The sequence below is a fragment of the Ailuropoda melanoleuca genome, chromosome 20 (assembly GCF_002007445.2).
Source record: "Ailuropoda melanoleuca isolate Jingjing chromosome 20, ASM200744v2, whole genome shotgun sequence".
NCBI lineage: Eukaryota > Metazoa > Chordata > Mammalia > Carnivora > Ursidae > Ailuropoda > Ailuropoda melanoleuca.
In genome coordinates, this window is record NC_048237.1 from 24,128,285 (window position 1) to 24,143,230 (window position 14,946).

A 14,946-nucleotide genomic window follows, 5' to 3' on the forward strand; every position below is an offset into this window, starting at 1 on the left:
CCATTTAGATAATTGGTCTGGGAAGCAGGAAATGGGAATACATAGCAGGAAGGACAGAACTTGGACAGTTCATTGGCTATAAAACAACAGAACTTAAGTTTCATCACCTTTGGGAAACTTTTTAAAAAATCTTCCTCCTTCCAGAGGAACGAATTCATGAATTAGCATTTGGGAAGAAATGGTTCTATTAATGGTCTAAAACATTTCCTATTTCACTAAAAATAGGCTATATATAGGCATGCCTCATTTCACGGTGCTTCCTTCTGTTGGGCTTTGCAGATACTGTGGTTTTTACAAATTGAAAGCTGTGGCAACCTTGCATCCAGTAAGTCTATCAGTGCCATTTCTCCAACATTTGCTCATTTATGTCTCTGGGTCACATTTTGGTATTCTTACAATATTTCAAGCTCTTTCATTATTATTATATTTGTTATGGTGATCTGTAACCAGCAATCTTTGATGTTATTATTGTTGTTGTTTTGGGGTGTCACAAACTGTGCCCATATAATATGGCAAACTTAATCAATAAATATTGTTTATAAATAAATGTTACTCCACCAACTGGCTATTTCCTCACCTCTCTCCTTCTCCTTGGGCCTCCCTATGTCTGAGAAACAATAATATTGAAAGTACGCCGATTAATAACCCTACGATGACCTCTAAGTGTTCAAGTGAAAGAAAGAGTCACATGTTTCTCACTTTAATTCAAAAGATAAAAATGATTACATTTAGGAAGGCATGTTAAAAGCAGAGACAGGCTGAAAGCTAAAACTCTGTGCCAAACAATTAGTCAAGATGTAATTGCAAAGGAAAATTTCTTGAAGGAAATGAAAAGTGCTACTTCTGTGAACACATGAATAAGAAAGCAAAACAGCCTTATTGCTGATGTGGAGAAAGTTTTACCAGTGGTCTGGATAGAAGATCAGCCCAGCCACAACATTTCCCTTAAGCCGAAACCTACTCCAGAGCAAGGCCTTACCTCTCTTCAATCCTGCGAAGGCTGAGAGAGGTGTGGAAGCTGCGGAAGAAAAGTCTGAAGCTAGGAGGTTGGTTCATGAGATTTAAAGAAGGAAGCCATCTCCATGATATAAAAGTACAAGGTGACACGGCAAGGGCTGCTGTAGAATCTGCGGGAAGGGATCCAGAAGACGTAGCTCAGATCATTAAGGAAGGTGGCTACATTCAACAACGGACTTTCAATTCAGATGAAACCGCCTTCTATTAGAATAAGGGGCTATTTAGGACTTCATAGCTAGAGATGAGAAGCCAATGCCTGGCTTCAAAGCTTCAGAGGACAGGATGACTCTCTTGTTAGGGGCTCATGCAACTGGTGACTTTCATTTGAAGCCAGTGGTCACTGACCATTCCAGAAATCCTAGGGCCCTTAAGAATTACACTCAATCTACTCTGCCTGCGCTCTATAAATGGAACAACAAAGCTTGGATGACAGCGCATCTTTTTATAACATGACTTGCTGAGTATTTTAAGCCCACTTTTGAGATCTACAGCTTAGAAAAAAGGATTCCTTTCAAAATATAACTGCTCATTGACAATGCCCCTGGTCACCCAAGTACTCTGATAAAGATGTACAATGAGATTGATGTTGTTTTCATGCCTAATAAAAAAAAATCCATTCTGCAGCCCATGGATCAAGGAGTCATTTTGGCTTTCAAGTCTCATTGTTTAAGAAATACATTTCGTGAGGCTATAGCAGCCATAGATAGTGATTCCTCCGATGGATCTGGGCAAAGTCAGTTGACAACTTTCTAGAACGGTTTACCATTTTGGATGCCATTAACAACATTCGTGATTCATGGGAAGAAGGCAAAATATCAGCACGAAAAGGAGTTTGGAAGTCGTGGATTCCAATCCTCACGGATGACTTTGGGGGTGCAACACTTCAGTGGAGGGAGTAAGAGCAGATGTGATAGATACAGCAAGAGAACTAGAATTAGAAGTGGAGCCTGAAGATGGGACTGAGTTGCTGCAACCTCAGGATAAAACGTGAATGGATGAGGACTTGCTACTTAATACGTGAGCAAAGAAAGTGGTTTCTTGTGATGGAAAATACTCCTGGTGAAGAGACTTTGAAGATTGTGGAAATGGCAATGAAGGATTTAAAATATAGCATAACCCTAGTTGATAAAGCAGTGGCAGCGTTTGAAAAGATTAACTTCAATTTTGAAAGAAGTTTAACTGGATAAAATGCTATCAAACAGCATCATATGCTACAGAGAAATCGTTTGTGAAAGGAGGAGTCAATGGATGCAGCAAACTCATTGTCATCTCACTTTAAGAAATCACCCCACCCTTCAGCGACCACCACCCTGATCTGCCAGCGGCCATCCATATCGAGGCAAGACCCTCCATCAGCAAAAAGATTACAACTTGCTGAAAGTTCAGGTGATGGTTAGCATGTTTAAGCAATAAAGCATTTTTTAATTAAGGTATGCTCATTGTTTTTTTAGACACAATGCTATTGTGCACTTAATAGACTGTGGTATAGTGTAAACATAAATTTTATATGCACTGGGAAACCAAAACATTTTCTGACTTGCTTTATGGCCCTATTCACTTCATTGTGGGGGTCTGGGACCAAACCTGCAATATCTCTAAGGCATGCCTGTATAAAAGAAATAGGTTTAAAATAATGATTGTCGGCTGCAAACATGCGAGGACAGAAGGTATTGGCGGTGTTTTTCAGATCCATTATGAGCAACGACACTCAGGGAAGCTCTGAGCTCCGAGTGTCACTAACTCGGCCTGTCTCTTCTGAATACCGTAAGAGTATTGGTTATAACATGCTTGGGAGTCACTTCAGTTCAGATAGGCTTGTTTTAACACTGAAAGAGAGGGATCGTTACCTCAGGACTTAAAGATGATAACAAAAGGAATACTCAGAAACTATTTAACCTAACTGAAAAATGAATTATTCATAGTTCATAAAACAGCTTAAACATGATCAAACAATAAATTATAAAGAACATGCAATTTAGTTCTGATGTTAGTCTGCAATTTGTCTGTATCAGGGAATCGGTGAGACCCTTAGGCACTTTGCGGTAAATGTCCCCATCTCTTTCTTGGTCTAGTTTGACTGTCAACACGAGCTTTCTTTGGCCTGGATCTTGATCACTACTAATTCCTTCTCTGCACCCCATGTATTCTGTGCCATCTGTGTTACAATACTCATGTCACTTCGAATTTGAGTTATCAAACAAATTGCAGAGAACTCTTGGTGCCTATCAGCAATTTGCTCAAAGATCAATATTAGATATCCTTCCCATCTCTATGCCTGGCTTTCCTTTTCTCTCTTTTGCTTCAGTCAGCTTGCTTTCACCGTTACTTTCCCTTCCTCACTTGTACCTTCTTCTGCTGCTGACACTGGCAGGAGCTGAGACTTGAGAGGTACACAGAAGAAAAGTTTCCACCTGCTGGATTTTTAAGTTACTAGTAGCTTTGCTTCTGATAACTTTTCAGGATGATTTACCTCCTACAAAAATATATTCGATATATAAATATCAAACATGTATTCTTCAATGTGCAAAAATGTGTGTGTCTCCCTGATTTGCATGGCAGTGTTGGAAAAGGAGTTTAGTACACAGATAACATTTTCTGATTAGATGTGATCATTTCCCCCATTGCTCATACAGCATTGTAATCTAAGGAACCATATAAAAATTTCCTCCCAGTTAGCCCATGTCTCTGTTCTTTGGCCCAATTTGTGTATGTCTCCAAAGTTGTCATGGGCTGAACATAAATTGGAAGACAGGGAACTAGATAATCTGTTAATTTCCAAATTGTTCTTGGTTAAAAGAGACGCCTCACCTAGGAAAAAACCTCCTTACGAGGCAAAAGTTCAAACTGAGTTCAGTTCAAAACCAGCAAAGTGGTTCATCTTTAGTTAGACAAGCTGTTCCTTGAAAAGACAAACTTAAATTTATAGCTAAACGAAGGGTCTTGTATTCATCATGTGGCAAATTTCAGGTTGAGCCTTAATGATATAGAACTGCTGAAATCGACACCGGGTCACTGGATGGGAACAATGCTTTTAGAAGATGCAGTCCTTGATTAAGAGGTTACAATGTAGTAGTTCCATCACACCATCGCCGGGAAATTTTTATGCTGTTTTTCAGCCCAAGTATTTAAAATACGTGTTAGCTCTAAAATGAACGTGAGTTGTTATACTTACTTTAAATACACCTCACGAAGCTGAGAATAAGTTAGTTTTCTTAGTGATTTCTCTTTCAAAGATTATTTAGCTGCAATCCACATCTCATCTTCCCTTGCCTCAGGCCAAACTCAGTATAATGCCTTCTCTAAGGTTTCCTGTCATGGACATGACACAAAATAAATGACCGGTTCCTCCCTCCTTCACTTCTATTTCCTTTCCTAGATTTATCTTCGCTCCATTATCTCACTCCTCTGTGTCGAGTGGAGGCAGACTTAGAAGTAGTGAGAGGCAAGAATTTGGCCCCTGAAAGGCTCTCCTCCAATGGTCTAAAAGTGCATTCGAGGCTGACAATGTAAGTAAAAGCGCTGCAATGTTTAGACATTTGATAACAGATTGGAAAGAGGTTGAAGGAAAAAAAACATCCAGAGCAAATAAATATGAGTTTAATTTGAAGGTTCAAAACCCTGAATGCAAGCTAGAACCAAAGTTGAAAGGTTAAGCTGCTGATATGGATTAAGGAGATCATTCAAGAAAACTTGATTTTCCTCTTGAATGCAGCTAAAGGGACAACTGACAATAAAAGCTAAAGAAAATGTGAAGAGAGAGGTAGCTGAGAGACGCACTTGGACTGGTCTCTCACAAAGCCATCAAATAGCTTTGATGTCTTCAGATGTTGTCTCAAAAAACTATGTATGAAAGGAAAATTGTGCATCCTAATATCCTGATAAAAATATCTTTTGAATATTTCTAACATTTACATTAAATGTTTTGTCATTTAATACTTAAAGATAACAATTATAATGAGATTAAAAGGGTTATAAACACCATTATATTGTATTTTACTATATGTTGTATGGGCCTTTCAATGTGCTGATGAATTCAGGTTTGCCAGTATTTTGCTGGGAATTTTTGCATCTCTATTCATCAGGGATACTGGCCTATAGTTTGTTTTCTGGTAGTGCCTTTATCTGGCTTTGGTATCCGAGTAATGCCCATGCCGAGTTAGGGGCTTGCCGCTGTCTGGTTATCTAGACTCCCTGGTTGGGTGAGCCGACCATCTGGGCCCCTGGGTGGGATGGCTGATCGGCCAGTGCTGCTAGCTGTGCTCTGCAGTCCGGCGCCACCACTGCTACGTGGGATCTGCAATTACCACTCGTTGGGTGGAGTTGCAGACTGCGTTGCCACTGGTCAGAGTCTGGGGCTGGGCGGGTCTGCAGGCTATGCAACCTAGGGCTAGTAATTGGACTCGGTGTTCAGGTCGAGGCTACAGATAGGGCTTTGTAGTCAAATGGAACTTCACGCTACGCTCTGCCATCAGGCGAGGGTACAGGCTGTGCCCTAAAGCTGGACGGGGTGATTGGGTAGGTCAATGGTGCTTCTTTGTTGAGCTTTTTTGTTCCGGTTCCTGGCTGGGCTCTCTCACAGGGCAGATCATCCGCCTACATCCCATAGTTCACTGGGGCTGGGAACTGTCCTCTGAGGTTGGGCAGGTTTGCTCTCTAGGCTTCCAGGTCAAGTAGGGCCACAGGCTATGCTTTGCAATTGGGTGGGGTCACTGGCTGAGCTACCTTTCCAGCGGAGGCTACCCGCTGTGATCAGCAGGGCTGTAGGCTGGACTCTAAAGTGGGGCAGTACCATAGATTGGGCTCTGAGCCTGACCACGATCACTATTCAGGCTCCCTGGCAATGAGATTCCAGTGGTTATGATCAACAGATGGGCATAGCTACTGACTTGGCTCCTTCCCGGACCAGAGCTACAGAATGGGCTCCATGGCTGCCTGGGTTTTCTGGCCAGGAGCCTTCTGGTGCAACTGGATGCTATTCTGAGCATTTGGGTAAAGCGGTGTGAATTTTCTTTCCTGCCTGCTCAGAACTGTACGATGTGCTTCCCAGCTGCCAGCCGTCTGTGGCCGTGCTTCCCAATGGGGTAGGACTACAGCTTATGCTCAGCCATTGGAGAGGCCTTTGAACTTGCTTTCCTGTCCAGACAAGGCCACAGAACACGATCCACAGCCAGTATGGCCTCTTGGCTAAGAACCTAAATCAGGCTGAACTGCCAACCAAGCTTCCTGGTAAGATTGGGCTTCCAGCTTGACTCTGCAGATGGGCAAAGCTGTTGGCGGGGATCTCTACTGAGGCCCTGGACCCCACAGCAATCATAAACATGGTCCTCCACCATCTAACTGCCGGCTGCTGTAATCCCCAGCCCCTTCTCTGTCTCTGTCTGTCCACCAGTGGTGGAGCCCCACAATTCCTCTAGTGATCCTTGTGTGGCGGGACCTGAGTGTGCCTCCCAAGAAGCTCCCGTAAGACGGGAAAAGCCGGATGTCTATCGTGGGTTCTGTTTTTTTCATCGGAGAAAGTAGCCCCAGGGGGGTATTTTTTTTTTTTTTAAGATTTTATTTATTTATTCAACAGAGAGAGACAGCCAGCGAGAGAGGGAACACAAGCAGGGGGAGTGGGAGAGGAAGAAGCAGGCTCACAGTGGAGGAGCCTGATGTGGGGCTCGATCCCGCAATGCCGGGATCACGCCCTGAGCCGAAGGCAGACGCTCAACCGCTGTGCCACCCAGGCGCCCCAGGGGGGTATTCTTGGTGTGGTTCTTTGCCTGCCTGGAGGAGTGGCAATGCAATTGAAGTGAAACTGATCTTATCCTTGTAATGTTCTTGGTTTCTGTGATCCCAGAAGGTGCTTCAGTCTCACCTCTGTGTTCTGGGATTTCCACAGTGGTTTTTTAATCTGGATAGTTGTGAACTGGTCTTGTGAGGGGTACTGAAGTTGGGAAATACTTCTCTTGCTATCTTGTCACTATATTAAAGATATTTTTATAAGGCCAATTATTAAGTTGTGCTAATTGATTTATATATAACATTCTAATAAATCATTTATAGTAGATAAATGTGACTTCCATGGTTATTTCTATGTTCAACACCTTAATTATTATATCATTATATGGTCAAGTCAGGTTCAAGATCAGATTCTGAGTACCTCCATACTAATTGCTTATAAAATTTAAATGTTGAAGATACACTTTTTAATAGAACCTCAAAAACGGCAATGGCTACTAAGGTAAATCGCTAAGAGATCAATAAATCAATGTAAGGAAATGCCCATGGGTCTTTTTTTCTCCAGATCCAGATCTGCCGGGGCACCACTGGCCAGCTGTTTTCCATAACGGAAGATTTCAACTCCCGCCAGCCTGTCTATATAGGTCATTTTTAAAATACTGTTTCTAAGTTCTGATCTTACTATCCTTTCCTTTACCCTTTCAGAGTAGTAATAGAAAGAACTTTGATACTAGTTCCCATGTAGGACATTATCCCTTAGAATTTCCCTACACCTGCCTGTAGCTTTACTGTGATAACTGATATACAAAGAAGGGCACATATTTAATATATACAATTTGCTGAGTTTGGACATGTGCAAACAGCCGTGATAAAATCACCACAAGCAAGGTCATAGGCATATCCACCTTTCAGAATTTCCCTTTTTAATTTTTTTTTTATTTTTGGTAAGCACACATGGCATGAAAATTACCTTATTAGCAAATTTCGAAGGGCACAATACCATACTGTTAACTCTAGGTACTCTGTTGCACAGCAGATATCTAGAACTTATTCATTCCGTAGAACTGAGCCTGCAGGCTGCTACTGTATTCTTCGCTTCTATGAGTTTGGCTGTTTTAGATACCTCATATTTATCCTTCTGTAACTGGCTTATTCATGTAGCAAAATCATCTGTGTTTCTATACATTACCAATGAACCATCTGAAAGGGATTATCTACAATAGCCAAGGTATGGAAACAACCTGTGTCCATCGATAGATGAATGAACCAAGAAAAAGTGATAAATGTACCCGGAAAGACATCAGTGAAAAGAGCCCCATTTTAAAAATTATCATTTTATTAAACTCTCCTTAAATTGTCCAACTTGAACCTGCCATCTCTTTCCTGCCAAAACCCTGAGAGATACAGAAGATATTAGCCAAAGTGAATAGAAGCACTCCCAATATTTTAACTTATTAGCTATGAAAATTTAGGTGAATAATACAGCCTCTTTAAGCCTCACTTTTTAAATGTGTTAGTGAGATTAACCATTCCTATTTTTAGTAGGCAGAATGACCCTCAGAAATATTTACTTCCTAACCCTCCACAACTTGTGAGTTGTTCTGTTCCATGGCCGGAGTGAATTAGGGTTTCAGCTGGGATTAAGGATGCAATGAGGTATACTTAGGGAGAGTAACCTAGGTAATCCAGGTGGACCCAATGCAAGCACAAGCTTACTTATATGTGGACGAGGGAGACAGCAGGGTTAGAATCAAACTGACGAGGTATAAGAAGGTCTTGAGTTGCCATCTCTGGCTTCGGGGTTGGAGGAAGGTGCCACAAGCCACAAAACATCAGCAGCAAGAAGATAGCTTCTCCTCAGAACTTCCGAAAGGAGCACAGCCCTGCTGACACTTGACTGTAGCCCCGTGAGAAGCATCCTGGGCTCCCAACCTCCAGAAATGCAAGATGATGAATTTGTGTGGTTTTAAGCTGCTGTCACTTGTCGTAGTTTGTTGTGGCAGCAATAGAAAACGATTGTATGGGTTTGTCTTGAGAACAGGATGAAATAAGGTAAAACCTAGTGTTTTAAAACCCGAGTGGTGGAGTTAGATATGTCTGTTTTGAGCCTCTCTCAAGATAGTAATGTTACTGAACCCGAGTTTCGCTGCCCGTGCTCAAAAGGCAATACTCAAGAGATGAGTTTGGACTGGAAAGCAATTTGAGCTTTATTCCAGAGGCCAGCAACCTGGGGAGCACGCAGACTCCCATCCAAAAGCCAACTCAGAGACTTCTGCTTGGCTCAGGGGTTTTTAAAGGAGTTTAGGGTGGTTAATCAGTAAAGGGAACGCAGTGGTCTGTAATATTTCTTCATCACTTGCAGACTGGACAGTGCCAACTATAGACGTTATCTCAGTGCTGGGCAGTTGTGCAAGGGGGTCCAGGTTCTGCTTTAGGACGCGTAGGAGGTCTGTTCTTTACGCAAAGGAGGGCAAAGTCCACAGATACACAGAGGGGGATTAGTAAAATCACCTGTGTAACTAAAAAAAAAAAAAAAACTAAAAAATTGCTAGGTAATCAAAAAACTGAGGTTGCTTCAAACAGACTTGCTGGCTTCTGCAGCCTGGGAAGGGTTTGGTGCTTCACTCCTCCAGGCAAGTAGTCTGTCTGCTAGAGACCAAGGGACTTGGGTCAGCAAGTAAGGAAGGTGTTAACTTGCAGCAAGTTAACCCTTTAGAAGGGTGGGAGTCCTGTTACAGTAACTGTTACTTTGATTCAATTAACCCGTCTCAGTGTCTTTATCTCATTTAGGGAGATAATATCTGGAAATACAAAATTTTCGTCAGTTTCTTCTTCATACTTCTGTATACTTAATAATTTCCCTAGTCAGAATTGTATACATTGATTGTCTCTAGAACTTGTAATTCATAAGGATCTTGGTAATCCGAAGGGAGGGATTATGGGAAACTAGGAAGAGAATTTATGCCAGAAGAGAACCATTGAAAAGTGAATAGAGTTAGAGCCAGGCCATATTGCCTCCACTCCTGAAGAGTTTAGAAGTGGACCACCGTAATAAGGTGGGGTTGGGGTGGGGGCGGGAATGGGTAAGCACAAACGCAGAAGTAACAGACTCCTCTCACCCACATTGGCCAGCTACAGGGAGCTGCGGGAAAACTGCACCAGCTCAGGCAGGCCCTCCTTCACCATTCCGTATGGTACCGTGGGCCAACAAGGCAGAAGTGAGTTGCTTGCTGCTTTGGATTCTGTGGGATCAGAGCCTCCCACTTACAAATCCTTACCCTGAGGATGATCTAGGAGATGGCCATTTTCTTGACTGTCGACTTTGCAGAAAATGAGACCGTGTGGACCGTGTTCCCTTACTGCCAATTTCATTGGTTCAAGATAAGCCCCGCATTACCCCAAGCAGAATAAAGTGTCTCTGACATCTGAAGAAATGGGTATTGAATTTAACAGGAAAATCCTGGCTCCCGTCTTATTGAACAATGATTAAATAACACCAACCTATGCTCCATAACCCCCTCACGTATAAATGGAGTTAATCCAAATTTCATAGGATTGAATGAAGTAATGCTGAGAGGCTTGTAACAACAACAAACAATATAAGGTTGTTATAACTGTGGTTATATTGCGTTAGTAAGTTATTTGGCATTAGTAAGATTTAAATTTATGCTTCCCTTTTATAATAAAAACACAAAATCTAAAATAGGTTCCAAAGAATGTAAAAAGTCTCCCTCCTTTCTCTGTTCCCACCAAGGCAGTGTCCCCTCCAGTAGGCAACCACTTTCATAGATTCTTGTATCCTACCAAAATATTCCGTATATTTGTAAATATTTACCAGTTTTTCCTCAAAAAATGATAGCACGTTGGTTTTTGCCCTTGCCTTTTCCACATAACTATCTATGCCAGAGCATTTTCCACATCAGTAAATATAGTCCTACTTACCCAGAATTATGGAAGTGATTTGTAGATGGTTAAGTGTTTATAGTATGTATTAGTTTTCATAAATTCAGCATTTATTTGGAAACTAAGCTGGTTCTTAAAATGATTTCTATTTCTGGTAGAATTGATTTCTATCCCAAATTAACATTAAGTTTTCTTTCAACTTTGGACTAATGAAGATGTGCTTCAAAGGATAGTTTGTATATTTTGATAGAAAATACCTTGTGTGGTTTGGAACCGCTCTCTCTACCCTGGTGCTTTTTAACTCTGAAATAGCCTCGTCATTGTAGGTGAAAGTAGACAAAGTCTGGTGTGTGTGTGTACACTTGTGATAACTGGCACACTTCAAATTACGTGCGTGAGACCATGTTCCTTCAAACGGACTCTTTAATTGCCAAGCAATGAATACAGACTAGAGGACCTATTTTAATCTGTGGCCGTGGATGAATTTTCACTCAGTATCTGGGTTTATAAATGCATTTCTTCACAGTAAGCGGGATGAGCAGGTGTGTAGGAGGTCTAACCAGCTGCTGCAAACGTGGGCCCTTCAGGCCTGATTACAGAGGCTGGATGGACATGCCTGCTGCACGCAGGTCCAATTCCTGCTTGGCTCTCTGTGCTGAAGTCACTATCTTTTAGGCTGGGATCCAAGTTTGACATCATTTATCTACATGAACAGGTGCTCCCATAAAATGAACCACATAAAAAGCAAACGCTATGGCAGAGCTCAATGATTTCCCACTTGATGTATTTTGTAGAGGATATGTTTGGAGGCAGGCAGGGTTTCCCTACAGCCTGAAGAAGCCGAACAGAGAAAATATAGAGAGCGACATTTTCCAGGGGAAAAAAAGCTGAAAATTCTAAAAGGCTTAATTTAAATAACGTCTTTAAAAACCTATCCATCCCCAAATCCCTTTAAAATGATCTCTCCTATATTTCGTGGTGCCAGAATGTGTTAGCACATGGCTGACATTTGGTACAATGTGGGAACAAAAGAAAAGGGGGAAAAACAGAACAATTGGTGATATGTATCTAAAAGGGCAAGTGGAAAGCAACATATTTAATTCCAATCCAATGTTTTTGGAGCTCTCACTATTGCCAAAGTACTGAGGTGACTACCGAAGATAAAAATCTCTGGAAAAAGTTCAAGAAATTGAAGGGCATCTTTAAAAAGATGAAATTGCAGAATTTACCTAGTAGTATAAAACAATGGTAATGTATGTGTCTGAACATCAGGACTTCAGACTGGTCCAACTTACACTTGCTTTAAAATGTCTTTATGGATTGAAGATTTTAGAAGGGTGAAATCACATTAAACCTTTTTGTTAGAAATATCTTAGGAATTTCTGAGGACTGAATAATCTCAGGACCTATGTTTTGAGAAGTCTGTTCTCAGCTGCCTGGTACATCATGTAGTTGGCTTCTATTTAATAATAAAGGGTCTGATTTTTTAAACATTTTGTATAAATTGAATGTCTAGAGTCAATCGCCCTCCTCTCAGAATTGTCCAACGTCAATTAGGACAACAAGTTTAAAAACTGCAGATCCTTTTCTTGCTCCATTTTTATCTCCAGGTACTGATACATATCCCCTTGCAATTCATCTTTTCTCTTAAAGGAGTGTTAGCTAAATCTCTCTGATTGACCTCTATCCCTCCCTGAAGAAAAATTTAAAGCTGTTATATACTGCACAAAGTTAGTTTACAATAGGAATATTTTTGATGAAAAGCAAAACAATTTGCACAATGTTAAATATCTTATGCTAGTAAATACCCTTACCAGAAGGGTAAATGACCTTCAGACGCGTGCAGTTACAAGGCAACTACTTCTTGGTTATTTGTTAACATTAGTATTTTGGTCTTATGAAGTCTTACGCTGAGTTGTTGAATCAACCTTAACCGGGACATTATATTTTCTATTTCATGTTATTCTATTCATAAAATGTGGTTATGCGGGGTGGGGCGGGGAGATGCTAGAAAAGGTGAGGTGTAGTTTAATGTCTGCTTTCTGGAAGGTGAAAATAGATTCTACTTTAAAGATTAACCCAAGAGAGCAGACTGTTTCCATTTCCTCTGAATTCCTCCCGATATCTATTCTTTTTTGATTTGGGGAAGAACTGGCAAGTCTGATGTTCATTTTTGTCTCTGAGCAAGAAGCTCAGTTAGTGGCCTCACATGGGTACGCATGAAGGTGATTTAATATGCTTAGGTGACAGGTTACACAGTTGGTCAGGAAGCATCATCACCAGGAAAGGAAAAGTTATATATTCAGTAAACATCTTTTCGTCGTAGCCATTCCTTATGGATTAAAAGAGCAATGAGATTGACTTACATTGGAGATCTCTGGTATATTGCGATCTCGGTGTGGTCAAAGCTGAAACTTTATAGTTTATGTGTCCAACTGCATTTGCTTCTTTTTCCATCTCTGTGGTACTTCCATGGGAACGCGAAAATGATTAAAATTCTGATTATTAATACGAACAAAACAAAAAAGAACATCTTCAAAATTAAAATTCAGAGAGAAATTGAATCCCATAATGGAGTATTCATTTATATTCAAAGAATGCTAATAATCTCCAGTCTTTGTACATGAGATCTAAAATTCAATCAGTAAATCACCTTAACAGAATCCAAAAATGAAAAAGCAAAGTAGATTTTTCCAAGATAACCACTTGCTGCTATTGATCAAAGCTTGATCTAGGTTTACACACTATTGACAAGCTGCAGATGGGTTTTTATAGATTTGTCAATGTAAATGTGTCATCACCAAATGTTTCAGTAATGTCTTCTGTTAGCTATCACTCTTGGTTGTAACGTGAGCAAACACAGTGACTGTTCTTTCTTCTGTTGTAAAAATCATGCACGAAAGAATGAGCAGCTTTAGGCAAGGAGGTGATTCATGTCTTTATTTGCCAGACAAATGCAGCTCATTTGCTAGTATGAAGTACATAGGTACTTCCTACCCTGCTGCTTGCTTTTAAGTAAGCCAGCTTCGTTACTATATGTTCAGTATTCGTTCAGATTTAGCATTGCAAGATATTATTTCAGATATAAAGGTGTCAAAAATAAGACGATGCCCAACAATATTACTTCTAATAGTTATTTTTGCAAAGGACCTAACTGTGTGGGAAAATTACGACTTATAGTTCCTTACCCCTTCTGAATTTAGGGGCTCCGTGTTAAATCAGTGAGCCTCAAAGCTGCAGAAATATCTGGGGTGTTTGAGGCCAAGGAGAGAAGATCTTCCGTGCACTATTAGGTGTCCTACAAAACACAGAGAAAAGGCAGGAGCGGCTTTCTCTTCCTGTGTAATTCAATTTTGCTATTGTTTCCCCGGAGTAAGCTATTCAAATATCTCCCGATGAGTTACAATATAGCATATCAAAAATGGAGACCCCATTTGAGAGTCTATCCTTGTATTTGATGCCCAACTATGCTGTTGTTGTTCCTCCTTTTCAGGGGTCTTATATTCTCTTTCTTGAAAGAACTGTACACAGTCCTCTCTCTTAGATCTCAGTGCTCATTGCTCCAGAAGATGACTATGGATCTCTCAAGGTCTAATGGCTCCCCAAAGTGAATTCCAAATATACACAGAATCCACACTTGAAGACCTATCACCCCAGACATAATTCCCCCATCTGATTAAAATTCATCCTGTTTGCACATGCTAGGCATTATAACAGATTGATGTCCGTGATTATCTGCATCATATAAAAATTGGAGATTCGTCTTGATGATTACAGCTTTCTAGTACAGTTTGAAGTCCGGAATTGTAATGCCTCCACTTTGGTTTTCTTTTTCAACATTACTTTTGCTATTCAGGGTCTTTTCTGGTTCCATACAAATTTTAGAATTGTTTCAGCTCTGTGAAAAGTGCTGGTGGTATTTTGATAGGGATTGCATTGAATGCATAGATTGCTTTGGGTAGTATACACATTTTAACAATATTTGTTCTTCCAATCCATGAGCATGGCACGTTTTTCCATTTCTTTATGTCCTCTTCAATTTCTCTCATCAATGTTTAAAGTTTTCAGAGTAGAGCTCTTTTACCTGTTTGGTTAGGTTTATTCCTGGGCATCTTACAGTTTTCGGTGTCATTGTAAATGGGATCTATTCCTTGAGTTCTTTTTTCTCCTGTTTCGTTAATGGTGTAGAAATGGTGCAGACTTCTGTGCATTGATTTTATATCCTGCAACTTTGCTGAATTCTTGTATCAGTTCTAGCGAATTTTTGGTAGTCTTTCATGTTTTCTACATAGACTGTCATGTCTT

At 40.6% G+C, this 14,946-nt stretch overlaps 1 pseudogene; it reads left to right on the plus strand.

The window, feature by feature from the left end:
* The first annotated feature begins 652 nt into the window (after nucleotides 1-652).
* LOC109490450 lies at nucleotides 653-2,414 on the plus strand (annotated as a pseudogene).
* Nucleotides 2,415-14,946: the final 12,532 nt, after the last annotated feature.